The 19243-nt window shown below is 36.6% G+C and overlaps 1 long non-coding RNA gene across 1 annotated transcript in view; it reads right to left on the bottom strand.

Moving 5' to 3' along the window:
- Positions 1-12327, bottom strand: part of LOC309677633 — a 39861-nt gene extending 27534 nt beyond the window's left edge. The window contains exons 1-2 of the long non-coding RNA XR_014269698.1: positions 12222-12327; positions 7650-7829 (exon numbers count right to left, since the gene is read on the bottom strand). This is a non-coding gene — a long non-coding RNA (uncharacterized lncRNA). The remainder of the gene's footprint in view (positions 1-7649; positions 7830-12221) is intronic.
- Positions 12328-19243: the final 6916 nt, after the last annotated feature.

Here is a 19243-nt window from a genome sequence, read left to right as displayed (position 1 = left end):
GTACTGGCAGCTGTGCAAACATAAGGAACCATCTGCTGTCGTTTATAAGTGCATGGGTGATCTGGGACAACAATGGGCTAAAAACAGGATCTTCCGAAGTAAGAGAAGTTGGCTTAGTTTTGAACATTTCTGTCAACAAATCTGGGGCTAGGATCATGCTCTTGAGCCACTGCCAACTTAGTTTCTGCATGTAGCTGTTATATCAATGGTTTTTATGACCATAATATTTAAACCCTCAGGCAATGATTGCAATTCACGGATCTTAGGGGATGATGTGCTCAAACATGACTTTGTGGTAGATGCTGACCACCTCCACAACAACCACTATAAAGAGACAATGCGTGGGGAAAAAAGAACAAATAGCGTATTTTTGCAGCCTAATCCACAACAGCATCCCATCTAAAATTCATAGACTGTTTGGGGGTTTTTCTGCTCTGCTGGCGCTGGCTTGCATTATATGTCATGTCAACCTATGCTGTATTAAAAGCATGTCACGGTCTTACAGCACAGAACGCAATGTTGCAATTCCTACAACAAATACACAGTTATCTTGACCCGACTATTCACTGCCAACTCACATGCAGGAAACATAGGCTCCCGAGGAAGAAAAGCAGCTCAGCAACATACAGAAAGTGGAGGTTGGGGTTGTTTATTATATATAGGAAAAAGCCCTTAAGTATTATTATTTCTTTTCAGTGTTGTTGTCCTGCGGAAGTTACAGCAAACAATGGCTATTGGTTCTGAAAACAGACTAAAAATTGTGGTACATAATGGAAAATCACATCATACAAAGGAAAGAATACTAGAGGTAGTAATTGATTTATAGATCTCAGAAAACTAAAATTCATGGCTTAATACTGTGACTTGGTACTTCCATGAAGCTTCGCATTTCCAAAGAACAGTACAAGCATTGCCTAATTGATCTCTATGAATAATTTACTGCTGGAAATGACACTATAACCTTTAGCCTTTCAGTGCATCACTGAATCTTCTGCCTTATTTTTAAACTGTGGATTCTGCAAGGCACACACATAAGCACGTTTTAGTAATTTCATAGAATTTCGGTTGCGGAATAATCCACTACAACTTAGTGGAAGCTGCTTATCACAAAGTACTTGTTGATTCCTCCCCATGATGAAGTGCACCGCTCACATAAATAAGTTAAATGCTTATCTAACTGCCTTAAATATGCTACCTTTGCATGTGCATTGTATCCAGATAAGTATGCATATAAAATGCACAAAATCCTTTAATTTTTAAAAGAGCACTTCCCCAATAAAACTATGTGAACATCTTAGTAGTCTCATTAGTGACTTTTGATGACAACACATGGAAATCATTGCTTAAATGAATCATTTGCTACGTGAACTCATTGCTAAAAGAAATCAGAGGCCACAGTTTAAGTAGAATTCAAATAAAGGATCAGACATTTACACAGGAATGCCCATAATTACATCAGACAGAATAAAACTCAGTATCAGGGATGCAAACCCCCATGCTTCAGACCTTAAGCCAACTTTGTGACTGTTAACACAAACACCTTATGTTGTTTCTTTTTTTTTCCTACCCGTCACCAATATGTTTATCCTTGCAAACACCAGACAGGACACAGCCTTAAACGAAAAAAAAACCAGTTTGACGTGGCATGACAATTCTTAACTTCAAAATGTAGAAGAGATTTTGTAATATTCACTGTGAAAGCCCAGACCAACTGGAATCAAGTGGTAGCACAGTAATTATTTTAGTTTTAAATGAATGCACAATAGCATCGATAGTGTTAACAATTTAATTGCATTTCTAATCCATTTTTTTTTATTATTAAACATGACAATTGTGTGCAACACACTTAATTCACTTTCACTTAATTGGTACCTAAAATGTAATAATCATGTTACCACACAAACCTTTTTATACGACAACCATTAAATGTTCTTTAGTATACTGTATATTTTTTGAACTACATGTATATTTTAATAAAGCTGAGTGAAAAATTTATAGGAAGCCTTTTTGCATCTTTTCAAGCATGAAACCGCCTTACTACAGATGAAGGACTACTCTGCAAAAGTGCATAATGCTACGACGGCTCCAGAATTATGCAGATAACAGTGCACTGTATAAACACAAAAGGAAAAAAAAAAGGAGCATTCTACCTTATGTTCATATACTCCACAGATTTTTCCATTAAACTAAAAAAAATCTTTGATGTCTTTCTTTCTCCCTCCTCCTCTCCTTCATACACAATGGCACAAACATGATTTCACACACACACAGTTTCTCAAACTATAAACTTTTTCCACCTGCAAAGTAAATTATAAATTACAGCCCCTGGAGGCTAACTACTGATATTCCCTTAACACACAAGGCCAATTACAATATATAGTTTCATGGCTAAATAGTAAGCCTGTAATTTAATCATAGGGTCCTGCTGCCATTTATAAATTGCTCCAGCTTTTATGATGTCAGCATTGCACCTTCTTTTGAAAAGCAGAACAGTATTCAGACATAAAACTTGTATTATTCTAAATGTACAAGGGCTGTAAGGCAGTATCCACAAAAACATTAACCCAAAGGGAATTCTTTCTGGTCAGAGTCGCTGATGCAGTTCAAGTTGAGACGTTTCCTGAAGGGTGGAAAGGCAGGTAGACTTACCTTACACTTAAAGACTTAAGACCTAACAGAAACCAGACAAAATACATCTTAGATCAAAGGTCACCTTTCTCTTATTGCTCTTGCAAGATCTTGTATTTTGTACCGGGACAAAAGGGTGTCCAAATTCTAGCTAGCCTTGTAATGTAAGCCAGTACCTTTCCCATTCATTTTTATATCCTGCATAAAGTTACAGCTGGAAAACCATATGCCCACAAGTTCAAGGAAAGCCTAAAGGAAACCAATGGAAAAGAATTAGGTCAACAAGGAAAAAGAAGAAAAACAGTGAAAAGAGGGGGTAGGGGGGAAGAAGAAAAAGAACGTTTATTTCCACTGCTGTGGATTTTTTCCCATAAGAAGTCCTCAAACTGTCAAAGTTCAGCAAGGGTGATGTGCTGTATTGTATGTATAACATCAGCCTCCTTGCAAATACATCATGGTATTGCCAACAGACACCATAGGACTACTATGGATGGTGGGGATTTCAAAAGTCTTTCAGAAAGCGTGTGATATACTTACTACAGCTTCTATACATTTTGTGGTTTTTTAATAAACATTAGGTTTGCTAGACTACTACCATAATAATCATTCTTCTAATGAGGAACCTCTAGTGAGAGGATTTATAGGTTTTTGCTACATGAACAACATTACTTAGTCTTTTAACAATTGGAGGTGATGAAAAAGATGGCACTTGGCACAGTTCGATAGTTTCACTCTTTTCTTTATTTAGGAGTTCGCACTGACGCCCTACCGCTCTTCAAGGAATTTTTTCCAGGTCAATTCCAATATAACACTTCAACAGCAGCAGAATTAGCATTGTCTGTATCTCACCTTTCTTTTCTCAGTGACCTTGGACACTTAGGATACGAACCTGCAAAATCTATAGGAAGGGGGACTACCCTGAGAACTGTGATCCCCAGAGCTTTAAAGAAAGTTTCCCTGAATCTGAACTGATTCTTACTTCAGATTAATAACCAAGGAGAATGCATGATGAATGGATATTATGACTCTTGCAATTGAGGACCTGAAGCATAACTAAAAAAAAATATAAATGAGGTTAACTCCACATGGCTAGCATTGTGGCAGGTGCAATGGGAACCACAGCCTCATCTAGATGAAGTATCTCTGAAGGGAAAAGCATTAGTCAAACTTTACACTCAGCTCCATCCATCTCAGCTGTCTTTGAGGGGACTGAACAGCTGACCCATCATTTGGCCTACTGAATTGTAATTGGAAATACGTATCTCTGCTTAATTTTCTGTAGGGATATCTATTCAAGGGTCTTATATTCAGTCCCAGATCTGAAGACAGTCAGGATATACATTCTGCATTTAAGTATCTCAGGTATTCCACACAAGTAGCATAAATTTGTACCTAAATTAAGACAAAATCCGATTCTAAATAGCTTAGACCTCACTCTCACTGCCTGCCACATGGGTGCAAAAAGGATTGTAAAGTGCTACTACCAGGCTTCCATTGGATTCTATTCAATCTCTCTCTTTCTGTATACGTATCTACTCCACACAGGTGTGAATGACTACAAAAATAAAAGGCAACAATGACACCGAAGAATTAGTTTAGTTATTATTATCTGCAAATATTATTCCTGCTGCGATTCTTCTATTCTTCAGAAATTATTCAGTTTGTACATATGCTTACACATACATAGCTGATAGAAACAAAGGAGAGAAAAGCTTTGTTTATTGAAGTGAATCTCATTTTGAAGCAGAGTCATAAGGTAGAAGTCCTACTTCTAGCATGCATCAATGACACAACTTGCCATGTTTCACAGGTTCATCAACACACAGTAGAGGTCTTTCAGCTTTATGTCTAAGGCAATCACAGAATCATAGAATATCTTAAATTGGAAGGGACCTGTAAGGATCATCGAGTCTAACTCCCTGCTCCTCGCAGGACTAGCTAAAACTGAACCCTAAGACTAAGAGCCTCATCCAGATGCTCCTTGAACTCTGACATCGCTCCTCTCTTTGCCGTATTTTTGGGGTTTGTGTGAACTAATGTTTTTATTTTCTTCCAGGCCAATGCAGAATGAAGTCAAACCCCACCGCTTACATTCTAATCTAATGCCAGCTGTTTTCATGTAGACTGGCTGTCAGCCAGCCTCCTGACAGATTCTTGTGTGGTTTGTATGAACAGAGGTCACAGACTGAAGTCCCGGGAAACACAACAACATACATCAATGTATGCTTAATAATCTAGCTCCAAGATAAATGAGCAAGCATTTCTCTTTCAATGTTCCTCCAAGAAATAAAAGATAAGTTGGTCAGGAAAACCTGATCTAAGTTTAGGTTTTCCTCAATTTTAGGGAGCTATTCTGAAATTGTGATCCCTGTGTCTGTTAGTACTAAAATCCCTCCGTTACTTGCTTTGAGTACGTGGCAACAATCCTTTAAGTCTCTGATGATTACAACACTTTTTAACAATGCTCTTTCTCTTGCTGCTTCTTTTCTGATTTAAACTTTTTTTCCCAAAATGTCTTTCTGAAGGATGCAGAATGAACAATGGAAACATCATTCAATCTAGTTTGCATACAAAGATTACTTGACTTTGTATCACTGACACTTTAACAGGTTGATGTCACTAAAATTAATAAATTCCATCCAACAGTTGGACCCTAGCCACAGAAAAGTGTTATGAAAATGAATGATGTAGCATATGTCATTCATATATCAGGGTAGGAAGAATCATTGTTTTCCACTCTACAGAATGCCCAAATCTAATCAGGTAACAGAGACTTACTATTCCGGGAAGGACATCGGACTATCAGGGGATTTTCAGTGCCTGAGAAAACTGGACAACGTGCTCAAACCAGGCAACTTATCCATGTCTATACATTTATAAAGAAGTATGTTTATAAGCATATTCTCTCTCCCCTCAAATACCATCAACCTGCTTTTCACACAAACTTAGGAAGCCAAGCATTGCCTTAATTACACAAATACAGAAGCCTTGATTGGCTGAGGTCAGCGGGAACACAAGGATACTAGGTTAAAACTAAGCCTTAAAAATTATGTTAGAGACCATCCTTATGCATAAAAAACCCCATCAGGAGTAACTATCTCTTGGGAAATTATTATCATTACATACCCTTTCAAAAACTACAATTGAAATGGGCATGTAGATTAATTTCTGTAGCTGTATTTTTCAGACTTGAATATTATATAAACCCACTAAATAGTCTCAGGTTTGCTCTACTTTCTGAAGCATGGAGTCATTCCATTCTACCACAACTGAGCCATTTAAAATATACATACTATATTATTGTGCTTGGTCATTTTTGTGTCAGTAAATTATTTACAAGTAAGACAATTGTAAACACCAAATCACAGCCAAAAGAACAGATAAAGTCATCTGAGTAGCATACAAACACTACTTTATCCACTGAGTTTATGCAACACATCTCCTTGTCCCTGTAGTGACACACCAGAGGGTTAGAAGAAAGATACCTAGTGTTTGCTTACTGGACAAAGAACTCAACTGTGCCATCTGAAGGAACTGCTTAAGCTTCACTGGGGAAAGAAATGAAATAATTTTACATCAGAAGGCCAAAACATTCAAGTGGTCAAAATTCTGGGGGTTTTGTTTGTGTTTTTTTAAACTGGGAAAAAATGGTCACACTTGATGATCCTAAATGTCTTCCATCTCTTTGCAATGAAATCACCCAAAGATATAAATAAACTATTCTAAATAAAGTTCAGACTGACTGCAGCATTAGATATGTCTACTAATGTATGTGACTGTCATCCAAAATAAATTAACCTCCAATAGAAGTCATTTTCATAAAATTAATTATTCCAATGTCAGCTAAAAGAGACAGGTGCGCTCTCACTGTTCCTTCACCTAGACTTTTCAATGAACTTTTCAAATAGGCTGTGGTTAGAAAACCTGAAGAATAGATCTATATTTGAAGATTTTATTTCATTGCTCTTTCTAGGCTGTTAGGTCCATTGTTTGGGTATTTTTTTTTAGTAAACTAAAGGATCTAACAAGAAAAATAAAGGATTCCTGAGCAAATTATATATAGTACAATTTGATATAAAAATATAAGAGGAAATTCAATGATGAAATGAACAACGTTGAGCCCCATGAACTAGAACATGGAACTGAGATACTGGCAAGCAGCATTACTCACCTCAGGGATTTGGCTTTTGCCACTTTTCTGAAAATTTGCCCAGATTTAGTTGCTGTAAATCTTTGAAAAATGAGTTTCTATAGTTCACTGGAGACTTTTATTTTAGCTGCCAATGCCTACAAGATTCAATGATCATCTAGTCCAGCTGCTGGAATTGCACACGCTACAGTCAAACCTAAGTGGACTTTCCAATGCAGTTGCAGGTCTTGGCTGCCATGAACTGTCTGCTTCTAAGTTCAGGCATAAATGCTTATTCAGAGCTTGCCTGGGAATGTCTGCATACCAAGCTATTGCGCTATCCAGACATGTTCTAAGCAAGTATGACCAATCCTCTGCATTGAATGGAGCATGAAGCCCATGGGAAAAAAACAGCAGTCACGTAGCTGAAGTCTGTATTTTGTAAAGCATGGAGCAAACATATGAATAACTACTAATCATAGAGAAGCAGGTCACAGTTTAATAGTTAAGATGAAGTTGAATTTTGCACTTGTGAAAAGGATTCCAACTGCTTGCTACATCTAAAAAAGGTGAATTCTAAAATTTGCAAGTAAATCCATTTGTTATTTTCTGAGGTAGAACCGATTAAAACCAATCAAACACTGAGTTCTACATTAAAATGTAACTTAGACTGTACACGCCTATTGCTATATTGCAGGTAAAGCTCCAAACTTTTAGAGAAGAATTTCAAATATAGTGTCCAGCATTAATAACAGTACAGATCAGACCCAAATGAAATCCAAATGTGTTAAGACCCGGGTATGTATTGCTAAGACATCAGGACAGTCTCAGCGGTGTTGATGTGGCAGCGATGGAATGCTGCAGGAGACAGCTAAGAACCACACACGCGTACCTGAGCTGGTGCCAATCCAAGCTAAAACAACCACATGGAGCAATGTCGCACTGGGACAGACCATTTCAGGTCTTCAGCTGCTTCTGGTTCCAGAGTTTTCCTGGCCTTCCCTGCTACCCCAGGGGTCTCTGCTCCTCGTTCCATTTCATGGCGTAGGCATGCCCTGAAGTGGAAGAAAGTCTATTTAAAAAAGAAAAAAAAGAAAAGAATATGCTTATAACTCAGGTTTATCTAAACGAGTGCTACAAACATATTTTCTTTGTAATTACGTACTTAATGCAGAGGTTCTTAACTTCTTTATTTTTTGCTAGGGTGACAATGCTATGTTTCCTGGCTGCATGCCACTCTGAAGTAGGCTGCAAAACTCTAGATATGTTTTCCTCTGTTGGCATTCTTAAGTTTCACTGAATAGTATCGCTGACAGACTATTCAGTTGTCTAACTCTGCTTCCATGGCTCATAGATCATCTTAAGTCCAAATATACTAATTTTCTAGGTTTGAAATTCTTATTTTTGGAATAACTATTACATTGTCCTGACAAAGATATGTACCTTTGTTTGTGTGTATTTTAAGGATGCTAATATGTATTCTCAAACTTAGTTCCTTCCTGGCTTAAGTGTTTTGTAGAGGGGATAACAAAAATTGCTTGATTAACTTAATGACAGTTTGCAAGGGACAGCTATAAGCTGGTTGTGAAGAGGTTTGGCCTAACAGTAATTCGTATACAAGAACATATATTAAGTATATGGGTAGGAAAAAAGCGTAATGCTGTAGGCAAGGCTTTGCTACAGAATAAAGATCCATCTCCTTCTGCACAGAAATACAATAGTTTCCCAACATCACAACATTCCAAGAGAGAATTGGAGCATATACTATTCGATTTTACAAAACTGTTGAATTGTGCACTTGAGACAGTAAATATGGACAGCATGATAGAGAGAGTTTTTATTCCAGAAAAACTATTTTGTGTTGATATTCTGTGTCTGTGATGCATCCAAATAGCTGCCCTGGGGCAAGACCCCAGTGCAATCAAGTTGTCAGGTTTAAGATAGTTATTCTATGAAAATAACTTTAATAAATTAAAGATCATGGCTACTTGCAAAGTAGGCTGTTCACTACTTTACAGGCAGTTCTGACATTTTTTATCTCTAAAATAGCAGGTTGCCATCAGATATTTAGAGGGTTAGTTTCATCACCAGCAGGATAAACAAGACAATGTTCCCCAATCTATAAATCCCTTTCCTGTCTATGTCTTAACAAATTCCAGGCAGAATGAACCAGTTGTACTGTCAGCATACTAGACGGAGTATGAGTCCTGTCAATTTGTTGGACTAAAACACTCTGTTTAGACAGACCTTAGAATATAGCTTCAGGTTTACTTCATGCACCTGCCTGCTCCATTATTTGGAGAATAAAAAAGCTTTTGGGAAATGAATATCTAACTTAGCAAAGCATAAGTTGCAGGCCACAGAAATATTATTTCCTTATTTTAAAGCATTTACATGCTCTTAATTCATTTGCATCCCAAAGGATTAAAATTATTTTAAAGAAATAGTCCCACAACCTCTTAATGTGCTGGAATCTGCTGTTGTTCTGTCTAAGCTGATACGACTGACTTGGAAATAAAAAACTATTTACAAAAAGAATATTTTTATTTCTTGGTTACTATAATTTTGAAGCAACAAATATATAGCTCTATTGTATTTCTCCGGGCACTCAAAGGAGAACAAAAACCTAAATTGTAAATGGTATGTACGAATTTCTTAGCACTAGGTATTTTGGTTTTGTTGTTTTTATAGTTGGGAAAATACAGACAGTAAATAGCAGTAAAGTTTTTTTTTCTAGAGCAAAATGTGAAGTCAGCTTCCCAAAGCACTTGCCTTTCTCAGAGAAATGAGGAAATCAGAGTAATAGCCTGCCACATCCTGTTGCTTCAATGGACAGCAATGGTACAGAGCTTTCAGTCATTTGGATGTTGTTATGGGAACTACAAAATTAGTGATCTGACAGTTGCAGGTATCAGTAAAAAAATGCTATTTTTCTCCAAATTCATTTTGGTTGGTCACTCTTCTCAACATTCAAAAACAACAGCTACTTGATATAGAAGTCACATTCATCCCTTTCCATGCACTGCAAACCATGGCTTGTATTTGTTAATAAAGACTTATATAAAACCTTATTTCCTCTTCTGTGTGATACTGTCAAAACATTTTAATTCTAGGCTTGAACACAGCTTGCTAAATAACCTGCATTTGTCTTTTCTTGTTCTGAGATTAGAATAGTCTATGTCAAAATGACAGCCTATCAATTAAGTCATTACTCAACATCAATAAGATTGCAAGAACCAGATCCTTGGTATGTCTATTTGAGGCATCAATTTGAATGAAGGGGAATAAAAGAAGCAACAATTCAACAAAACTGCTGAACACATACTTAACTTTAAACTTGTTCTTAATTACTGTATGGCATATAGGCCACCAAAAATATAAGCAAGTCTTATTCTGCAGCAATATCCAGTTTACAAATGAGTGCCCTATACAAATCAAATTACTGTAAGAGGCAGTCATAGGAAAATGCAGGCAATATAGCATTTAATTAAAGCAAGTCTGTAATGATGTCATCGGTAAACCACAGTTTGTGCTTTATAAATAGCAATTACTCCAGAACTGCAGAATTATTAACTTAATCCTATTTATCAGCTCCTCGGTATAAAGCTTTCCTATTTAAGTTGTGCGTTATAGTCCATCATGATTTTAAACAGCGTAAACGTAATAGTGTTAATATAGCTGAGTGTCAATACATAGTAAGGTTTTAACTGTGACATTTGTATTGAAGGAAGAGTGCACCTGAAGAATAACGAATTGCTATGTTATGGACAGCTGTTAAGGGTTTGTTATTAAACACAAAATCTAAACTAAAGACTATATTCACAAAAGAGTCATAGTCATTGTGATGCTCATCTCAAGCTTTAATTTTCAGACACCAGTAGAACCCATAACTGCAGGGTAGGTACTTTACCTATTTATACAATGCACGGAAGAAAATCAAGCACCTCAACATGGAATTTTGAGCAGCCAACAAGTTGAGAAGGTAATCCCCAAAGCTAGCCAGTTGAAAATACTAGAGAAAGATGCATGTCTTAAATTTAATTTCTTTCCAGGTTTTAGGCTTCTAATTACAAATTCTAGAATATCCTTATCTTGGTTTAGAATTGATAGCCTACAATATTTAGAATCATGGAATCATAGAACGGTTTACAGTTGGAAAGGACCTTGAAGATCATCGAGTTCCAACCCCCATGCCATAGGCAGGGACATCTCCCACTAGACCAGGTTGCCCAAGGCCACATCAAGCCTGGCCTTGAACACCTCCAGGGATGGGACCTCAATAACCTCTCTGGGCAACCTGGGCCAGTGCCTTACAACCCTGAAAGTGAAAAATTTCTGCCTGTTTAATCTGAACCTGCCCTCTTCCAGTTTAAAGCCATTCCCCCTCGGCCTATCGCTACATGCCCCAGTAAAAAGTCCCTCCCCAGCTCTCCTGTAGGCCCCCTTTAGGTACTGGAAGGCCACAATAAGATCTCCCCGGAGCCTTCTCTTCTCCAGGCTGAACAGCCCCAGCTCTCTCAGCCTTTCCTCATAGGAGAGGTGCTCCAGCCCTCTGATCATCTTTGTGGCCCTCCTCTGGACCCGCTCCAGCAGGTCCATGTCCTTCTTACGTCGGGGACTCCAGGGCTGGATGCAGTACTCCAGATGGGGTCTCACAAGAGTGGAGTGGAGGGACAGAATCACCTCCTTTGACCTGCTGGCCACGCTTCTTTTGATGCAGCCCAGGATACAGTTTCCCAAGCTTAACTGCTATTCCTTTTCAAAAAGGGAACAGATGCCCCTGCTTTTCATTTAGAAGAATGAACTCTTGTAAAAATTTGTCAATGTAATGCAACAGGAGTAGATCAACAAAATGAAACAACTGGTGCTGAGGACCCAACACCTATGCATGTTTCACAGGGATTTCCTTCATACTTGTTCTTGCCTTATCCAATGAACTGAACACTTTGAGCATCGCTTGCAAAACAAAACATACTAAATATGGACAGCTGGTAGATTCACTTTAAAAGCCCACTCCTGATTCAAGTTAAAATGCTACTGGACATAGATACTGATGCCATCACAAACTAATGGGTGAAGCATCTACAGAAGGGTTATCCTGAAGGAACCCAAGGCTTTTAAGGTTCCAGGACTTTTTAGGGGTGGCATTCTTCTTCACTGTTGAAGCTGCACAGCTTAATAAGAAAGGATCAACTATGTCAGAGAGAAAGAGAGGGCAAAAAGGAGCATAATTCTGCAACTTTGTTACAGAATTTGGCACTAATTTGGGAAACATGAATTCCAACCTCTGCTCCAAGGAATGTTCATGAATTTCATTCAATAGACATGTAAACATAAGTACCAGCCTTTGGAGGTTTGAAATTGCCTATTGTCAGAGGAGACAGCAAAAGAAAGATCCTGATCAAGTATGTCTACTTCTGGACATAGGTAAAAAGACACCTTTAAAATGCCTTGCAAATCTTACCGTTGCACCTCATGCACCTTAAGTGAAACTTTTGAAGAACGCACTTCTGAACTGGGGCTTCCAAGGTCTGCCCAAGTTCCTTTTAGGCATTCCTTCTGGGGATCTGGGACAAAAACATAGCTATAAAGCATGTAAGCAGGAAAACAAGTTCATGTAGAATTTATTAGCTACGTTCAGGACCTACAAATATCTGAAGCTACACTCTTTAGTTACTTCATGTTTGTGCATATTTATATCTCTTCAGCTGCATGACTTCTTAGAAAGTAACAGAGCATGAACTGCCTTTTCGTTACACCATTTTTACATTGGTGAGACTCCACTGAATTTAGTGAAATTCTATTGATAAACAAAATGGAGAATAAAGTCCACTGGGTAAAATCCTGGACCAGCTGGTTTGAACGAGTTTTCCAGAACAGCTGAAATCCCTAAAAATTGCATAAGAGAGCTTAAATTCAATCATACGTGAAAAATAAATAGGGGCCAGTTCCTTCTGCTTTGGTCACACTGTAAATATAGAGTAACTGAGTTCACAGGGACTAGTTGTAGAAGGAACAACTCAAAGAATACAAAATAGCAGAATTCTTATTAATTGCTATTACCCTTAAAACAGCATTAATTCCAAATGTTTACATACATTGAGACACATCTATGGATGAAAACTTGCTGATGTTCTTTACGTGTGTGAACATGTGTACAAGCTTTACACTTTGTTAATTTTGTGTCTAATTAATGCAAAACTTGCAAACCCGTATTTTGTAATTAAAGTTCTTTGTCATTAGAGGCATGCTGCTAAGACACTTCACAAATATGTCCAAATTCATCTGCAAAGAATGACAGACTATAAACAGCACATTAAGCAATTTGAAAATCATTTGGGAAAAAACTCAAAACTTAATTACAGAGTTCAAATTATTAAAATTGCTCATGCCAGTGTTAAAAAAAAAAAAAAACCAAACAAACAAAAAAAAACAAACCAAAACCCCCCAAAAACCCACAAAAAACTTGAAACTCTCCAACAGAAATTATTGACCCATTCTTGTAAAGCTAATCTAAGAAATACAATTTGTCTCGAGGCTTTCCTTAAGAAAGTAATAATTTAAAACTGTGCTGGTCTCCAATAAGTAAGGCTCCAAGACAGTTTTGATCCATTGATGAATTCTTCCTAATATGTTCCCTGAGGAACAGTTTTCCTAAATCTATTAGACATTTACAGTCTTTCAGGATGTGCTGCCTGAGATGCTCTATCACACTGTATTAACTTGACAAGGTAATGCAGCACTGTCTTTTATTTTCATAGAAAGAACTATGTTTGACCTTGGAACTACTAACAACAGTTTATTACCCCTAACCTTACTAGAGGGACATTCTGATATATTACTGCGAATTAGTACACTAGACATATGATACGCATAAGATGCATGTAGAAAGTTATAGGGGGGTTATTCAGGACAAGGCCCTGGATCTACCAAAAATCTCAATATTGTTTCTAGCTAATACCCAGTTCTCCAAAGAAAGGCAAAACAAGACAAAAGCACTCCATAATGATTTAGCTATTTATAAAAGACAGTTAACAGAAGAAAAAACAATTCTCATTTGTTGCTTAGTGGCTTCTCTATGCTGTCCCTATCAGCACGGAATCATGGTACTAACTCCTCCTGCAATCATAAACGATCTTGAACCCTAGATATAATTATTCTTCTTGCAGTATACACACTTGCGGTGACAAAACAAACTCTAGGCCCTCCCCCATTATCCTGCAATAGCCTCTGGAAAAGTACCTGGAGTATTATTGCACTGATAAAATGATCAGAGCTACACTGGGCACAGTTGTAAACCCTCCTATGCAACAGATTTTGTGAGTTTATGCATCACAGTAAGCTTCCAGGAATAAGAGTTATTTGTGCATTAATCTTCATCTTAATAACCCCATTGCTCCAAATAAATTAGCTATACTTAGCTGTGTCATAAGACGATACACTGCAATGTGCTAGAAGGAAAGCTTCTCTTTCATTTTTCTTTTTCAGAATTACTCTCCACCTAAATGTTTATCAGGGAGCCAATGCAAAGTGTAATGAGTAAGCACAGGAGTACAACTAAAATAAGGGTTCATTTTTACACTTTTGATGTACTTTTATATAAAAAATATAAAATTATATATTAAAGTAACTAAAAATAGAGTAATTTAAAATGCTTTGTACTTGAAACAATCTACAACTGCAGTATTTTAAGCAGCAATTTAAGATGTATTGCTCTTTCTTTTTTCAGAGTTTTTATAATCACCTATGCAACAGCATATTTTAGGATCCCTTTTAATGAATTTTTGATGAACTAATGAACGCTAAGTGACTGTAACCCCCTGTGACTTGTTAGAGAGATCAATCAATAACAGTAAGCAAGGCACAATGTCTCCAACCACAGCACCAAGTTCTGCTCTAGGTGACATTCGTTGAAACTAGGGGTGTCTGCTTAAATTAAATCCTGCAGAGATATGCATCTGCTGGAATTTAAGCATGTATATATTACTGCTGTAATACATAGGATTTGTCCCTTGCCTGAATTTGAGTATATGTACTAAGTCCTTGCAGTATTAAGGCTTTATTTTGGATTTATATCATTATGACAAAGGGCAGAATTAGTCTCAACATTATTTAGAACAGATGTATATAATGAAAGTAGAAAGGCCACATCTATGAAAGCTTTTCTTGATCTATTGCAACTCCCTGAGACTTCAAACACCCATAGCAGGATTCAGACTCTATCCAGGTATCCAAATGATTAAAGCTACGTATTTTGTAAAAAATTAATTATGATCAAATGAAAGAACTCTCTGAACATATGGTTTTGAGATTTGCCAACATCCAAGGCCAATTTATTTTTTATTAATCTATGTTTGTAAGATGTCTGAGACATTGTGTAAATCTCCTTTTGAAAGGCTGAAGTCAAGAGTTGAGAAAGAAAAACAAGATGCAGGCTATGTTAAAAGAATGCCACAAACCAAAGTTTCTCCTGTCAGCTAAGAGAAATATGGAGACTCCAAACTAACTGTTTTTTGCAATGCATTTTACAGATTAATTTAACTGTTGTTTTTGTTTTGGTTTTTTTTTTTTTTTAAGATTTAATTGAAAATGTCCTTCCTTGCTGGCTTTGTTCTTGTCCCCAAAGCAACCACCTTGTTTTTATCTTGGCAATTCTCTCAGAATTTGGAACTTTCTAGTGCCTTTGTTTTCTTTCTTTGTTGCACGTAGAGTAATTCTTTGGGTGCTACTGTGATCAACAAAGATCACTGGATTCAGGCAAAACTGAGAACAATCAACCACTGTCCAATAGCAATTACCTTTCCTCTCTTCTCCCTGGAACTAATGGCTGAGCTGCCATTAATAAGGTCAGAATTTTACTCCAGCTTGTGAGGCAAAAGTTCCTCTAGGGTTTGATAAAGCAACGTTGGTATATATTGCAAACCCTAACTTTTAAAGCTAAAAATGTACACAAACACGTTTTTATTGAATTAGAGTATTAACAGAACTATTATTTTTATTGGGAAACAATACTGAACATTGAGAAATATCTAATCAGGAATAGCAAAGATTCTATTTACAGATTATTTTCTAAATAAGTATCAATGTCTTCCACAGACATTGCATTTCTAGGTAAAGTATTCAAACATTGGTTACCAACTGGAATGGTCTAAGTGGATAGATCAGGAAAGCTAAGCTGATGAACGTTGGCAATAAATTAAACAGGTTAAACTAAATGTAGATTATTTCATTTCAGATGTCAAAATCACGTAAATTCTGAACTCCAGCATACTAGAGTTCACATTACTCAGGAATGATGGCATCCACAAAGGGGTTTATAATCCTTCAATTTATGTTCTCTAATTTCGCACTTTCAGTTGCCTCAGCTGAGCTTTTTCTAAGTGTCACCATACAGATGCAAATTCATTGTTGACAATCCCTACTCTTATTTGTAGTCTGAAATAATTCAGCAACACTTTTCAACTGTGGGCTTTTTTTCTTTTATTTCCCCCCATAGCATGCTTTTCCTGACAGATTAAAGATCTATCAGAACATCATTCTCCAGGAAGGATCCTGGATAACGTGAGGCCAAAAGATAGATCTGACAAAGGTCCCCCATACACACACTTCTTCCACACACTTTTCAACCAGATGATGATTTTCTGAAGTTTGTTTCAGTTTATCATTGTAATCTGAAAGGCTGAACATCAGATAACACTTTTTTTTTTAAAAACCATAATCATGCAAGACATTATGGCCTAATGACAGTGCTGAAGTCAAAGTACATTAAATCAAACAATGGGTGATTATCTGTCAACCTTGCAATCTCATCAAAAGCACCAGCATGCTTGTTCAATATCTGTTTTCCATAAAAATCATATCAATCAGCACTGATTGTTAATTTGTTTCTACTGTTTCCATCTTAACCAGCCTTTCAGTGCACGAGAACTGCTCTTCAGTAACATGTCTGGGATTACTTCTGACATCATGTTTAACCTTAAAATATTTAAACAACATTGGGTTTTCTTTCCACTCTTCTGGAACTTTTAATGGCAGTTAAAAAGAATGTTGATAGTTCACAGAACTTCTTAGGCAAGTATTTTAAGAATCCCTAGTATATCCAGGCATTATATTATATTACATTACATTATCCAAGCATTAGAAACTTGGAAGGTATTTTGCATTCTTCCTTGTGACTCCTATAAAGTATCAATTTTGACTAACAAAGAAATACATCACTCTTTCCAAGCACAGAAGAAAAGTACACCAGAATGTGTACATAAGGGGTAATGTATGCACTGCCTTTCTTCAGTTTGTTTAACCCTAGTTATTAATATTTAGACTTTTATAGGTTTTTTGGGTTATAAACTTCATAATTTAGTTCAGTTGTGAGTAAATGAACTCAAGTTACAACTCAATATTGAAGTTTCACCCTTATTTGCTTAGTTTTTGTCCTTGCGAGCAGACTTTATAAGACTGGCATGAAAAGCAATAATATACATTCTCAGCAAAACAATGTAGCCCTTATTCAAATCTTAGTGTCTGATCTGGAATTCAGTATAGTTCTGGGGAAAAAATGACATTAATTTCCATGTTTTTTTCATCTTAGCAGTATAAAGCAGAAGTAGCAACACCAAAATAAAGTTCCATCAGTTCAACTAACATGTTAGATCATAATTAAGTTCTACTTCTTTGTAGCAATATAGACTGGGATGAGCTTTACTTTGTTTCACTGTTAAGGCAACAGGAGTCCTGTCCTGATTACTGAGTGCTTTATATAGCTTGTCATCTTGCCTTGTAGTTTGTACTTACAATTTCCTCTTGTACCTATGAGAGCACTTCTCAAAGGAAGGTCGTATTATAGTCATCTTGGGATACTTAAAAACTGATGATACGCATACAAAGCCAGGAATGAGATCAGATTTAAATATTAATGATGTGAAGAATTACAGAGGTTTTTTTACAATATATTCACTAAAAAAGCCAAAAAATGTAGCATTATTGTACTGCAACTGCCACTCAGTTTAAGCTTCATGAAGTTTTCTGCATCTTGCTAAACTCATTACCAAAAGAAAAATCTCCAATCTTTTGCTGTCCCAAACCCCTGTATTAGTAGAAGCATATGTACGTATAAACCAACTACAAGAGTCAGATCATATTATAACTCACTAACAGTTATTTTAAAAGTGCATTTACTTTCATCCCATCTAAGAGTAGTGGGGTTTTTTCCACTACTGTGAATTATTTACATCAGAAATGTTGATTCACGAAACTTGGGTTTCATCAAACTTGACCTATGCGAAATGCATGCATCTGATGTAGTTCTCTGAACTATTGATTTTTCTGCATCCATCTGTCTTGCACTCACTCTGTTCTGAGTACTCTCTGAAGACTAATGCTGGCATCTCTTTTAAGTATAAGCATTCCAAATTACTGCATAGATGCGTTACAGAGTAGTTAAGAAAAATTAGTGGTTTCTATGTAAATAACCACAAAGCTTTGCTTCTTTCTTTGAAACATAAATTTCTTTAATAAAGATTATTTTATTTTATTTTACTCTAATATTTTTCTCCTTTACTTCAGCTACTGCAGTCAAAGCTATCATAATATTCCCCTGCTGTTTAAATTTACCACTGGTGTGAACTCCTTTGTTGTTAGCGTTTTTTTCAAGGTATATGCATTTCATATTGTGTTTACTACTGAAAAGTGAGATTTTGAATCAAATCAACTAAAAAGACCTTAGTACACATTTAAATACATTTTCACAGCTTTCCTAAAAATGGTGTGAGGGTGTCACCCAAGTGGATCACTTAGAAAATATTTCAGATTAGCCTTTTAAAATAACATTTAATTGCTATGGAAATTAAGATAAAATTTCTGTAATTAGTATGCATTCTTCCCTTCTGAGCAGAGAACAGCAATAATAACCTTAACCTAAAGCTATGAGACTGGCAAAATGTACTGCCCATGTCCACAGCCTGGATTTCTACAAAATTAATTTCTGTTGGTAGAATCACGATAAGAGACCGGTGGAAAAAAATGCTCTTCAGTGTTAATCTGTACCCTTGTCCTATCTTGAACAGATTCAAAGATATAATATAATTGCTTCTGATCATCTTAAAAAAAAAAAAAAAGCTCATAAGGAAAGGAAGAATCACAGCACTGAGAAGAACCAGTCTTGAAAAGCAGCAAAGCACTGATTAGATGCCAGTTGAATTACAGTCAGTCAGTCAAGAGAAGGGGTGAGCTGACGTACACAAGGATGCAGCCAAGGAGACCAGTGGTGACAAATAAATTATTTTAGTTGCTAGAGACAAGAACCTGCTTGTGAAGATCCTCTGCACCAAATAACTGGGGAAAAATATTTTGGGACAGCTTTAATTTTATGCCAAAATAGCAGTACTTGTAAAAACCAGCTGGCGTACTGGCTTACTCACATTAATCCTCTTACTTCATCTCCCTGAACACAACAGTCTGGTCCATTTTTTATTTTTGCAAAATAGAGTT

The sequence above is a fragment of the Vanellus vanellus genome, assembly GCF_965231255.1.
Source record: "Vanellus vanellus genome assembly, chromosome: 14".
Lineage (NCBI taxonomy): Eukaryota > Metazoa > Chordata > Aves > Charadriiformes > Charadriidae > Vanellus > Vanellus vanellus.
The sequence above is the reverse complement of the archived record's forward strand: the minus strand, read 5'-3'. Positions and strand labels throughout refer to the sequence as shown.